The 13,745-nt window shown below is 39.0% G+C and overlaps 1 protein-coding gene and 1 pseudogene across 1 annotated transcript in view; one reads left to right on the top strand and one right to left on the bottom strand.

Moving 5' to 3' along the window:
• Window positions 1–13,573, top strand: part of LOC130838298 (zinc finger protein 160-like) — a 51,698-nt pseudogene extending 38,125 nt beyond the window's left edge.
• The window catches only part of LOC130838297 (zinc finger protein 208-like), a 325,381-nt gene that overhangs the window by 151,741 nt on the left and 159,895 nt on the right, over window positions 1–13,745 (bottom strand).

Raw genomic sequence — 13,745 nt, 5'->3', positions numbered from 1 at the left:
CTTCCCAAACCCTTGGAATTTCCTGAGTGATAACAGCAAGGGGAGCATCGGATGTTATAATATCAGGTGTCTTGTCCTCAGTTTCTGAAATTACTTCAGAGCCATGAAGGTAGAATGGGTGTCTTATTATTCACAACAAACCCTTTTCAGTCACAACTGAGTTTATGGTAATAAGATGACTTCTGGAAATTCCCTAAAGGTGGGGGGCTGGTTGCCAGGGGAGCCAGCCCGGTGATTAGAAGGTTGGAACTTTCAGTCTAACCCCTGACTGACTGAAGGGGAGGGGAGAGGGACTGGAGATTGAGTTTACTCGCCAACAGCGACAGATTTAATCAGTCATGCCTATGTGTGAAGCCTCTATAGAAACCCAAAAGGGGAGAGTTCTGAGAGCTTGCAGGTTGATAAACACATGGCGATTTGGGGAGAATGGTGGTACGGAGGAAACCATGGAAACTCTGAACCCTTTCCCCATACCTTGCCCTGCGCATATCTTCCAATTGGCTGTTCTTGAGTTACATCCTTTATAATAAACTGATGATGCAATAAATAAAATGAAATGTTCTAAACAAATAAATTGTTGGAGCCTCTGATCTGTAGGCTATTGGTCAGAAGCCCGGGTGACATCCTTGATTTGAGACTGGCGTCTAAATTGCGAGGTGGAGGGGACAGTTTTACAACACCAAGCCCTTAACCTGTCAGATATGACAGTATCTCCAGGTAGATAGTGTCACAGTTGAATCTGATCATAGGACACCCAGCTGATGCCCGAGTGTTGCTTGTTGGTGGGGATCCCCCCTTTACCCCCATGATGGAATTGCTGATTAGTGTTCTTCCTATATTCACTATGTAGCTGATAATATTAACCTATTATCAGATACATGATTTGCCAATATTTTTCCCGTACTGTAGATTGTCTTTTCACTCTGAGTGCAGTTTAACGTACCGTGCATTGCAATTTTGATGCAGTCCAGTGTATCCATTTTTACTTCTGTTGCCTGTGCTTTTGATGTCATATCTGATAGGTCATTGCTGAATTCCATATCATGAATGTTTCCTCCTGTTTTCTGCTAGGAGTCTTGTATTTTAGGTCCCATGTTTACATGTAAGTGGCATTAAGGCAATGGCCCAACTACGTTCTGCATGTGGATATCCAGTTTTCTCAACACCTTGTGTGGAATACATTGTCACCCCCACCCCCACTGAGTGACCTGGACACCCTTGCGGAGCATCATCTGACATATACACATTGTTTATTTCTGACATCTCTGTTCTGTTCCACTGGTCTTCTGTCCTTATGCCAGTACCACACTGTTTTGATGAGTGTAGCTTTGTGGTAAGTATTGAAGTAAGGAAGTGGGAGACCTCCAACTTTGTTTTCTTCAAGCTCATTTTTGCTATTCTTTGTCTCTTGAGATTTTCTTTGCATCTTAGGATGGAATTACCTATTTCTATAAGAAACACTTGGGATTTTGCTAGGTATTTGTATTGAATATGTTGATTGTTTTGGGTAATATTGACATCTTGACAATATTGTATTCCAGTCCATGAACTTGGACTATCTTTGCATTTATTTGTGTCTTTTCTAATATTTTTCAGCAATGTTTTTAGTTTACAGTGTACCAATCTCCTTTGCTAAGGTTATGCCTAAGTGTTTTATTCTTTGGTGCTATTGTAAATGGAAGTGTTTTCTCAATTTTATTTCAGATTGTTGATCATTAATGTATAAAAACACAATTGATTTTTACATGTTGATATTATATCTTGCAGCTTTTCTGAATTCATTCAATAGTTCAAGCAGGTTTTTTGTGGAATCTTCAGGTTTTTCTCCATATTAGATCATGTTAACTGCAAATAGATAATTTTCTTTCCTTTTTCTATCTGGATACCTTTTATTTCTTTTTCTGCCTATACTGGCTAGGACTCCTAGGAATTTTTTTTTCAGTAACATGTTTTATACAAATGGTGAGAGCATGTATCCTTGTCTTGTTCCTGATCTTCTAGGAAAAGCTTTCAGCCTTTCAACACTGAGTATGATGTTAGCTGTGGGCATTTAATATATCTGCTTTCTTGTGTTGAGACAGTTGTTTTGTATTCCACTTTATTGAGTGTTTTTAGTATGTTAACCTTTTTTTTGGCTGCGTTGGGTCCTCATTGCTGTGCGTGGCTTTTTTTTTTTTTCCTCTCTAGTTGCAGCGAGTGGGGGCTACTCTTCGTTGTCGTGCGCAGGCTTCTCATTGCGGTGGCTTCTCTCTTGTTGCAGAGCACAGGCTCTAGGAATGCAGGCTTTAGTAGTTGTGGCACATGGGCTTAGTTGCTCCACAGCATGTGGGATCTTCCCAGACCAGGGATCGAACCCGTGTCCCCTGCATTGGCAGGCGGATTCATAACCACTGGACCACCAGGGAAGTCCCTTGTATGTTAACTTTTGACAAATGGTCTTCCTGCATCAGTTGAGGTGATCGTGTAGCTTTTTTTTTTTTCTTTCATTCTTTTAACATGCACATTCACATTGGAAGTTTTTATAAGTTGAACCATTGTTGCATTCCAAAAATATATCCCCCTTGTTCATGGTGTATAATTCTTTTAATGTGATGTTGAATTTGGTTTACTATCTTTTTATTGGTGATTTTTGCATCAGTATTCATCAGAGGTATTGGTCTGTGGTTTTCTAGTAGTGTCTTTGTCTGCTTTAGTATTAGAGTAATCCTGGCCTCCTAGAAGGAGTTTGGTAGTGTTTCCTCCACTTCATTTTTTTTGGAAGTGTTTGAGGAAGATTGGTGTTAATTGTTTTTAAAGGTTGGCTAGAATTTAGCAGTGAAGCTATCTGGCTTTCCTTTGTTGAACAGTTTTTGATTAGTGATTCAGTCTCCTTACTAGGTATAGGTCTCTTCAGTTTTTTTATATCTTCATTGTTCAGTCTTTGGAGGTTGTGTTGCTAAAAACTTATCCATTTCTCCTCAGTTATCCAATATTTATTTACACATAGAATTGCTCATAGTATTATCTTACAATCCTTATGATTCTGTAGAATCAGTTGTAATCAGTTATACTGTTCCCTCTTTCATTTCTGATTTTAGCTATTTGAGCCTTCTGATTTTTTTTCTTAATCTTGCTGAGTATAAATTTTGTCTTTCTTTTCAAAGAACCAACTTTTAATTTTTGTGATTGTAGTTTTTTTAATTCTCTAGTTCCTTTATCTCTAATCTTATTCATATTCCCTTCCTTCTGTAACTTTGGCTCTATTTTGTTCTTCTGAGATCATTTCCCCCAATCTTTTCTTCCTTTCTTTCTCTCTCTCTCTGCTTTTTTTTTAAATTGTTATTCACATGATAAACCAGGATCTCTTTTGTGCACTCTTTTGTATTTTCTTTTTTCCCAGATTTATTGACATATAATCAAACATAACATAGTGTAAATTTAAAGTGTACAGAGTAGGGCTTCCTAGGTGGCGCAGTGGTTAAGACTCCGCCTGCCAATGCAGGGGACACGGGTTTGAGCCCTGCTCCAGGAAGATCCCACATGCCATGGAGCAAGTAAGCCCGTGTGCCACAACTATTGAGCCTGTGCTTTAGAGCCCATGAGCCACAACTACTGAGCCCAGATGCTGCAACTACTGAAGCCCATGCACATAGAGCCTGTGCTCCGCAAGAAGAGAAGCCACAGCAATGAAAAGCCTGTGCATCACAATGAAGAGTAGCCCCTGCTTGCCGCAACTAGAGAAAACCTGTGTGCAGCAACAGAGACGCAACACAGCCAATAAATAAATTAATTAAAAAAACCCCACAAATTTAAAAAATAAATGAATAAATAAAGTATACAGAGTAATGATTTGATATACATACAATATATTGCTAAAAAATTACCACAGCTTAGTTAACACATCCATCAATTCACACGATTACAATTTTTTTGTGTGTGTGTGGTGAGAACATGTAACATCTGCTGTCTTATCAAATTTGAGTATATAATACAGTATCATTAACAATAGTCACCACGGTGTATATCAGGTCCCCTGAACTTACTCACCTTATGACTGAAACTGCCAATCCCCAGCCCTTGCAACCACTATTCTACTCTTTCTAATCGTTTGCCTTTTGTTTTTGTTTTAAGATTCTACTTATATGTGATATAAGTGAGGTTGTACTGCATTTGTATTTCTTTCCTGACATTTCACTTAGCATAAAGCTCTGAAGGTCTGTCCATGTTGGTACAGATAGCAGGATTTACTTTTTTTTTCTTTTTTTTAACAATATTCCATTGTGTGTGTAACATTTTAAAATTTCCTTACATACTGTTGGACACTTAGGTTATTTCCATGTCTTGGCTATTGTAAATAATGCTGCAACAACACGGGAATGCAGATATCTCTTTGAGATAGTGATTTCATTTCCTTTCAATATATACCCACAAGTGGAATTGCTGTATCATATGGTAGCTCTTTTTTTTTTTTTTAATATCTTGGGGAACCCTCCATACTCTTCTCCACGGTGGCTGCACCAGTTTACATTCCCACCAGCATTGCACTGGGTTCCATTTTCTCTGTATCCTCACCTCCACTTTTATCTCTTGACCTTTTGATGGCAGCCCTTCTACCAGGTGTGAGGTTATAGCTTGCAGTGGTTTTGTTTTGCATTTCCTCCTGAGGGCAGACCTGGGTATTAGGAGGCTTTCTCCCATTCAGTCTCACAGCGTCTCACAGCAACGTGCTGGGGAGGGAGGGAGGGAGTCAAAGGCAAGCATACTGTCATGATCTTGCTGACACTTTTTGGTTCAGTGTTGAGGGGGGTAGGCATTTATTTGAGTGCTGCAGCTTCATACTGGTTTCTAGAGTTTTCCCAAGGATTTTTTTTCCCTGTGGTTGTATATTGTTGTTAACTTGGTGTCTCCATGGGGTAATCATTGCCTGGAGTTTACTGGTCTTACTGTCTTGCTGTCATCACTCCTCATATCTTCTATATGTCAGAGGTTATGTTAAGAGACCCAGGATATGAGCTCAAGTAATTCAAGACCCCAGGAAAAGGGACACTGTCATTGCTAATATCAAAGAGTCTGAGATTTCTTTTTAAAAATCTAGTATCCATAGTTGGCTTATACTTTTTGCCCAATAATTCCAATACTTCACATCTTTGTGCCTCTGCTTCTGCTGCCTGTTGTTTCTCTGGCGCTTGCTCATCCTTATTTTGTGCCCAGTTATCCTTGACTGCGTGCTGGTTATTGTATTTGACTGTTACTTAGGAAGAATCACAGACCCAGGATGAGGGGTCTTTTTTTTCTAATATTTATGTATTTTATTTATTTTCTTGATTTTTTGGTTGTGTCAGGTCTTCGTTGCAGTGTGCAGGCTCCAGGGTACGTGGGCTCTGTAGTTTGTGGCACACGGGTTCTCTCATTGAGGCGCACATGCTCAGTAGTTGTAGCTTAAGGGCTTAGTTGCTCTGCGGTGTGTGGGATCTTACTTGGTCAACCAGGGATCAAATCCACGTCCCCTGCATTGGAAGGTGGATTCTTTACCACTGGACCCCCCAGGGAAGTCCCTATAATTAGTGTTTTATTTAGTAAAATTCTTTTTTTTTTTTTTAACTAACACGAACACATGTTAAAATGTTCAGACCTTGGCAAACACCTCTTGCTATCTTGGTTTCTCCAAACAAACTCTCTACCCAGCCAGGAGACCATCACTTTGAAATCACGATCTCTCTACTTTGCCATGCTGTTGATGAGATTTTGTTGTATCTACATGTGTGTGTATAGAGTAAACACATCTCTCTCCTCTTGACCATTTCCTGATTTCTCTCCCATGCCCTGCTAAGAATATTCCCACACGTATCCTGGAATACCTTTGTGTGTTGAACATATGCCTGAAAATGGAACTCATGAAATACTCCATTTAACAAATTTCACAGCATGTATTGATATAGGTGTAAACCTGTGTTCTCCCTGCATCACACTCTCTCCATTTTAAAATCTCTTCCATTTTTGCCCCATAGTCAGTATAATGCCAGTAGTGAAAAATGGGACAGCATCATACTTCTTGCCAGTTCTTCTTTTCCTCCGAGGTCAGTATTTTGGCACCCTTGTACAATTACGTACCCACAGATATGCAGACACAAGCCACGCACCCACATGCTCATTACGCCCTGCCCTCCACTCTTGCCCTTCCTCATACCTGACCTTTGTTTACCTGGTATCTTGATTTGGATGGAGTACACTGTTATTCCGTAGCATTATTAAATTTGTAACTGGAATGCCCCGATTTCCACAGCACTCCTTTACCCACCCACCCTACCCCGGCACTACTCACACTGTAAAAAATGACCCCTGTTCGTCCACTGAACAACTTTCTCCAGACAATCAGTATGTACAGGGCTGATGACTCAAAAGCCGATTCCAGGAGGGGTGGCTGAGTCGCACTGTTGTAGCAACACAGCTGAGCTCTCATATCTCCCTTGAAGTATTTCTTTCTAAGCTCCTGGTATTCGTTGTAATATTTTGTAATCTGTACTGCCTGAGTGGCCAGTCATGCTTAAGAATATGTCTGATTCTGGAGGTACAGGTCCAAGTCTTGTTTCTCTCACTTTCTGTGTAAATTGGTGTTATATACATAAACCCTGTGAGTCTGCTGTCCTTATTTTTAAAATGGTGGCGATTTACCTCAAGCCTTAAAACAAATTAGTGTTTTCATTACATGGCTTAGAATATTGTATGTTTCACAGTAAAGAGTCAAAAAATTACTCTTCTATAATATATCAACTTTCTGTCATGTTTATTATGAGATATCACTTTGTCTGCCATACACCTTGTATGTTTTTATTTTGCAGTATATTCTCAACAATGTTGTCTCTGACCTTAATTAGTACATTTTCAAAGCACATACTCTGTTTCACTTATAATTTGGTGCCAATGAACAGGCTAATTAAAGGGCACTGCATACAGAGGGAATTCCTCTATTAGTTGACTGTGATGCAACTGCAGTCATAAATCATGACTGTGACTTCTGACTTCTTTCTCCAGCTCTTCTTTACACTGTTATGTATTTTCCTGACATGATATTGCATAAGTCAGTGATTTCAACATATTTCCCAGTTCTTATATTGTGTGCTTCTTCTAGAATATAAATCTGTTCTTTATTCTTATAGGGGAATGTTTAGAGTTCCACAGAGCATGATTTTCTATAATATGCTTCTTTATTATTTATGCTGGTTTTATTATGGTTTACTAGAATATTTTATTTATCAATTTGTATTGTGATTTACATGTATTGTGATTTACATGTACATCTTTCAGCATGTATTATGCAATATATCTGACACACACCACTTACTAATGTTGTAAAATGCCTATTCTCAGTGGATACGTTGGATTTATAACGTGCATTCAGATAAATATTTTGTTTTCTTAGAAATTGTTTTATTGACTTATTTTCTCAATGCTACAATGGTTTTGTGGTTCTAAACTGTGAGTTATTTAGATTATTCATTAGATAAGCTTGTTTTGGATTATTTACCATTACGATACATTGTCTATTCTTTAGTACTTATTTATGTACAATAGTTGTGCAAAAAATATGTATAATCGTCTTTTCTCCTCGGTTATGAGACAACAGTATGTTTCCTGCCAACAGGTGTGTGACCTCTGAGGTCATGGTGGAAGATACCCTTGCTTTGAGAGCTAACATAAGTTTGCACAGTATGAGTGTTCTTGTCATAGGGTGTTTGTCTAGGCTACCCTAAAATTAATTTGAATTATGTGTGATTATTCTTTCTTTAATAAGGGATCCTATTTCTTTAAGTGTGTCTTAGTTGGGAAATTGTATAACTCTGTTCAGGATAAGTATTACCTTTGGTGTCACATCACGTTTTCAATGTAAAACATTTACTTACGATCTGTAATTAACAGGATACCTGTGGTTCTTTATATCTTGTAGCTGTCTCTCATATGCATGAGATCAAGAAGTTAAAACCAAAAGGGAACAGTGATGCAGGAGAAGTATTCCAAACAGTGTTGTTGGGAAGACATGAAAGCCATGAAATCAGAGATTTTTACCTCAGGGAAATCCAGGAAAACCTGCATGTCTCTGAGCGTCAGTGGGGAGAAGATGAGAGACATGACAAAGGAACGTCTATAACCTGTAGTGAAAATCTCACTGATGGAAAAAATCAACATGGTGGAAGGGATACAGGAAACAAACCTATTGAAAATAGGCTTGCATTAAGCTTCCAGGATGAACTGCCTGTATTTAAAAGTGAAGAGAAAATTGGTGAGTTTAATCAAGTTGACAAGAGTATCAGCAGTAGTGCCTCATTTTTACCACTTCAGACAATTTCTCCTATTGTCCAAACCAACATCTCTAATACACATGGGAATGATTTTATCCATCCTTCAATACTGACACAAGACCAGAAAGCATACAAGGAAAAACCTTACAAATGTAATGAGTGCGGCAAAACCTTCCCTTATGGCTCAAACCTCAGTAGACATCAGTTAATCCACACAGGAGAGAAACCATATAATTGTGATGTATGTGGCAAGGTGTTTAGTCGAAATTCACACCTTGCATGTCATCGGAGAATTCATACTGGAGAGAAACCTTACAAATGCAAAGAGTGTGGCAAAACCTTTAATCAGCGCTCAAACCTCACCCGACATCAGATAATCCACACAAGAGAGAAAGCCTACGAATGTGATGTCTGTGGCAAGGTCTTCAGTCGAAAATCAATCCTCGGAAGTCATCAGACTATGCATTTTGGAGAGAGATCTTATAAATGTAATGAATGTGGCAAAGCCTTTAGGAAGCGTTCAAGCCTTACTCAACATAAGAGAATCCATACCGGGGAGAAACCTTACCTATGTGTTGAGTGTGGAAAGGCCTTCAGGAAGCATTCAAATCTCACTCAACACAAGATAATCCACACTGGAGAGAAACCTTACAGATGTAATGAATGCGGCAAAGCATTTAGTGTGCACTCGGCCCTAAGGAACCATCAGATAATCCACACAGGAGAGAAGCCTTATAAATGTGATGTCTGTGGCAAGGTCTTCAGTCGAAATTCAATCCTCGCAAGTCATCAGAGGCTGCACACTGGGGAGAAACCTTACAAGTGTAATGCATGTGGTAAGTCCTTTATTCAGCGTTCACTCCTTTGGATTCACGAGAAAATCCATACTGGTGAGAAGCCTCACAAATGCAATGAATGTGGCAAAGCCTTTCCCGTGCGGTCAATCCTGACTCAACATATGAGAATCCACACTGGAGAGAAACCTTACATATGTATCGAGTGTGGCAAGGCCTTCACGAAACATTCGAATCTCACTCAACATAAGACTATCCACACTGGAGAGAAACCCTACAAATGCGATGAGTGTGGCAAAGCTTTTACCCAAGTTTCAAGTCTCAGTAGGCATCAGAGACGGCACACTGGAAAGAAACCAAATAAATGTAACGTGTGCATCAAGGCTCTGGTCCAACATTCACAGCTTTGGGATCATGAGAGAACTCATACTGGAGAGAAAGCTTACAAATGTGATGTGTGCTGTAAGGCATTGCTCCAACATTCACAACTTTGGAGTCATGAGAGAACTCACGCTGGAGAGCTCAAATGCAATGTATGCGGCAAGGCTTTTACCCAACATTCAAGCCTTGTAGCACATCAGAGAATTCATACAGGAGAGAGACCGTATAAATGTAATAAATGTGATAAGGCTTTTATCCAGAATTCACAACTTTGGCGTCACGAGAGAACTCATATTGGAGAGAAATCTCATAAATGTAATGAGTGTGGCAAAGCCTTTACAGACCGTTCACATCTTAATCGACATAAGATAATCCACACTGGTGAGAAACCTTACAAATGTCACGAGTGTGGCAGAGCTTTTACCCAATTTACAAACCTCGCTAGGCATCAGAAAATACATACTGGAAAGAAACATTATAAACCTAATATATGTGGCAGCGCTTTTGTTAAAAGCTGAAGCTTTGGGCATCATCGGAGAATTCATAGTAGAAAGAAGCCTTGCAAATGTAATGATAGAGGTAAAAGTTACGCAGGTGGTCAAAACCAGAGACTCCATCAAGGAGAGAAATCATATAAAACTTACGTATGTGGCAAAGCCTGTAACCGGGCCTTACACTCATTTGGTATCAGAGGATACATTTTTGAGAGAAACCACACAAATTTAATGTGTGGCAAAGGTTATCCAATGTTTAAGCCTTATGGAACATAATAGAATTCTTACTAGAGAAAAACCTTACCAATGTAATGACTGTGATCAGCTTTGCCAAAAATGTGCACCTTTGTGGTCATGAATGAATTCATATAAGATAGAAACTGTACAAGTGTGTCAAGGTCTTTAAGCAGTGACCTTGGGATACATCACGAAGAAACATTACGAATGTAAAGAGGGTGATAAATTGTTCAAGCGTTGCTGTCACTAGACTTACACATAAGAAAATTGATACTGGGGGAACTAAATCTGTCAGTGGAGAAAGGACGTCTGTGGGAAGGTTCAATTATCTTTAGTGTGTAAATTTTTTTTTTTTCAATTACTTGAGGTTTCATGAAAAGGCTACATTATTGTTAATAACATGCAACATGAATGTCGAAACCTGTTGCTGTAATAGTTTACCTGCTTTTCATTTGTCACCATGATGCTCTCAGGGAAGGGATCAGTAAGATGAAGGGACCTACTTCTTTAGGTGGGGTTTATTCATATTGATGTGACCTAGAAAAAGTAGGACAGAGTTTTAAGTTACAGTATGGCATAAACTTGAGAGCATGTGGAGTGACAGAATAGATGAACACTGATAACACATTATTTGGCTGTCTTGGTTGAATGGCATCTGTAACAATCTCCACGTTAGACTCAAACAACTTACCATTTTGAAGACATATATTCATAATTTGCATTTCAGTTATGCATTCCGTGGTGTATCCTAGATTATTTCTGTGGCTATAATAAAAATACCATACTAGTGAAATTTCAGATTCTCATGCCCTAATACCTGCCTCCCCATTCATGGATATATACAATATGATTATAGTTTTACATGCCTTTTTGTGTGTGGAGGCCAAAATTAGACCCATGGATTTCAGCTTTACGTGAAAGGAAAATAGAAATATAGTAAACATACGAAAAATAGAAGAAAGAAAATAGAAGAACATTTCAGAAGATAAACTGTAACAGCCTTTTTTTGTGCTTGGAGCACTGAGCACTCGGGGAATTAATTTGAAAGGAGCAGTGTTCATGAGTTTCCCCTTAAGAATGAACGTATAGAGTGAGAATTCTTTGGAGAGCTCACTATTCACCCCCTAACACGTTTTGTTAGTTTGAACTCATGCTTACTGCACTGGAACAGGACAGAGCCCCACTCAGATTTTGGATGTCAGGGCTAATGACTGCATATACTAATGTGTCTGCATACAGTGCTCATTTGCATATGAATGTTACATAAGTATGACTGTTACATAACGAGCCTTTCCGGGAAGAGCAGGGTAGACTTCCCAAGTTCCGAAAATGGCTAGAGGGAGCAGAGGATGGTGACTGGCTTACGTTATGGTGGGTACAGGACCAGGCTGGGGTGATGGTACTCACTTGGAGTGTAAACTTACAACTCCTGCCAAAGGAAGGCGCAATCACGCTTTATCCTCAGCCTGCCCTGCCCAGTTGGACAGGAGGGGAAGAGGTTTTCGTAAGGCTTAAAGGTGTCAGAAGTCAGACATCAAAAATGGAGTCAGATTCTTTAATATAAAACTGTTTACACTTGAAACACCTGAATGCTTGGTTGGGAAGAGACCACACTTTTCTTCATGTGATGACATAGTTGCTACATTCTTTTTCCTGATGCACACGTAGATCCCATTGCACAATGTGATTATGGAAAATGTGAAATTCTATTTAGATAAATTGCCTAAGATATTTTTCCGCTTGCTTCATGATATTTAATGTGTGGGAGTGTTTATGAGACAGTACATACGCTTCAACAATTTTTCAAAATAGCCGCTTTTGAAAGACTGTAAAAATCTCTATTTCAAGTTACGGTAATAAGCAGTATATTTCATGGTTTCTAAACAGTAGTAACATTCCATTCTGTTAGTCATATTTGTTCTTTTAAAAATACTGTTTAGCCCAGTTTGTATATTTAATTTGTATTTCCTTTTTATGGCTTCAGTGAAAAACCTGGAGGATGCATAAACCAAGTTATTTTCAGATTTAGAGGCTTCTCACATTTTTAATTTAGGTTGAGAGAAGTGAAATGATAGGAGATAATGCACTAAAGTCTCAGAATGTGGAGGCAGGAGACTTGTTGCTAACCTGCAGGTGCATCTCTGGGAGTTTTGGAAACAGGATATGTTAATTTATCTTACAATGTATCTCTCCAGTTCCTCCCCGTCTCACCATTGTTCTGTCATCGTCTGTTCCCTCCATTAGTACAGTGGAACCTGGAATCACCTCTCCACTGCCTTGTACGCCATGGTTAGTGCCAGGGTGAGTCAAAAATTATCTGCACTCCAGTTATGTTAAAACTTCTATAAATTCTACAGCCAGAGTGCGGATAATTTTGGACTCAGCCTCGTATAATCAGATCTGTTTTCTGAGTTTGATGTGGAGATATTAGATTATTTTTGTTTTATTGAGATAGCATTTGCCTATGACAGAATTCACACTTTTTAAGTGCACAGTACAGTAGGACTTGTATATTTGCAGTGTCTGACCACAGTGTTTTCATCATTCATCACCCTCCTTTAAAAAAAACAAAACAAAAACAAAAACCTGCAGTTATTCCATATCCCATCCCCAGCCACAGGTAAACATTCAGTTACCTTCTGTCCACACGAATGTGGCTCTTTCGGGCATTTCATATAAGTTAAGTCATATAACATGTGGCCTCATTTCTCCCTTTCAGTTAGCTTACTGTTTACAAGGGTCGTCTGTGTTGTGACACTTGCCAGCGCCTGCTGACTTTATTGCTGAGTATTAATCCCCAGAATGTGACTGTCCAGTCGTCCTTTGATGGAGTGAATTATCCAGTCATCTTTACACGTTTTGGCTGTTATGAAAAAGGCTTCTAGGGATATCTTTTACAAGAAGTCTTTGTGGGTATATGTCTTCCCTTCACGGGGAAGGAAGTGAAGTGTATTTGTGAAAGTGGAAGTTCTGGTTGTGATATTGTCATTTATGACCTATAGATTTGGTCATTCAGATGAGTAATGCGGTACTTCCACTCACACCTCTTTGGCAAAACTGGACTCAAGGCCTTGCCTGGCTGCACAGTGGCTGAGAAATTAGGGGAACACATGGCTCTTAATGTGAAACTATTGAAAGAGTGAAGAAAGTCATTATGTCGATGTAATCTCCACCATGCAGCTGTATGTGGGAATTCAAATGAATAAAAGTGACAAATGTAATATAAGAAAGAATTACTGCATGTCTTTCAGAACAAACATAACTTTAAAATAACATTTTAAATGTTCACCCTCAGTTGAGTGTGTTAGTTCCCAGGGAAATCCTCGACATCTCTGCTGCTTCATGGGAAATATTTAGCGTAGCTTTCCCAGTTCTCAGCATCACTGAGACATAACAGTTATATTTCCATTAAGTTATAGTCTAATACTAAAATACACTGAGAGGTGACATTAGGTTATTTCCCAAGTACAAGCCTTTTGTATGTCTCTTGCTTTAGGTAGGACGGCATGAATGAATAACATCTCCAAAAGGATTCTTTTATTTCCTACCCTGATACTAAAATC

The sequence above is a fragment of the Hippopotamus amphibius genome, chromosome 16 (genome assembly GCF_030028045.1).
Source record: "Hippopotamus amphibius kiboko isolate mHipAmp2 chromosome 16, mHipAmp2.hap2, whole genome shotgun sequence".
Lineage (NCBI taxonomy): Eukaryota > Metazoa > Chordata > Mammalia > Artiodactyla > Hippopotamidae > Hippopotamus > Hippopotamus amphibius.
Note: the sequence above shows the minus strand (reverse complement) of the source record. Positions and strands in the feature narration are given on the sequence as shown.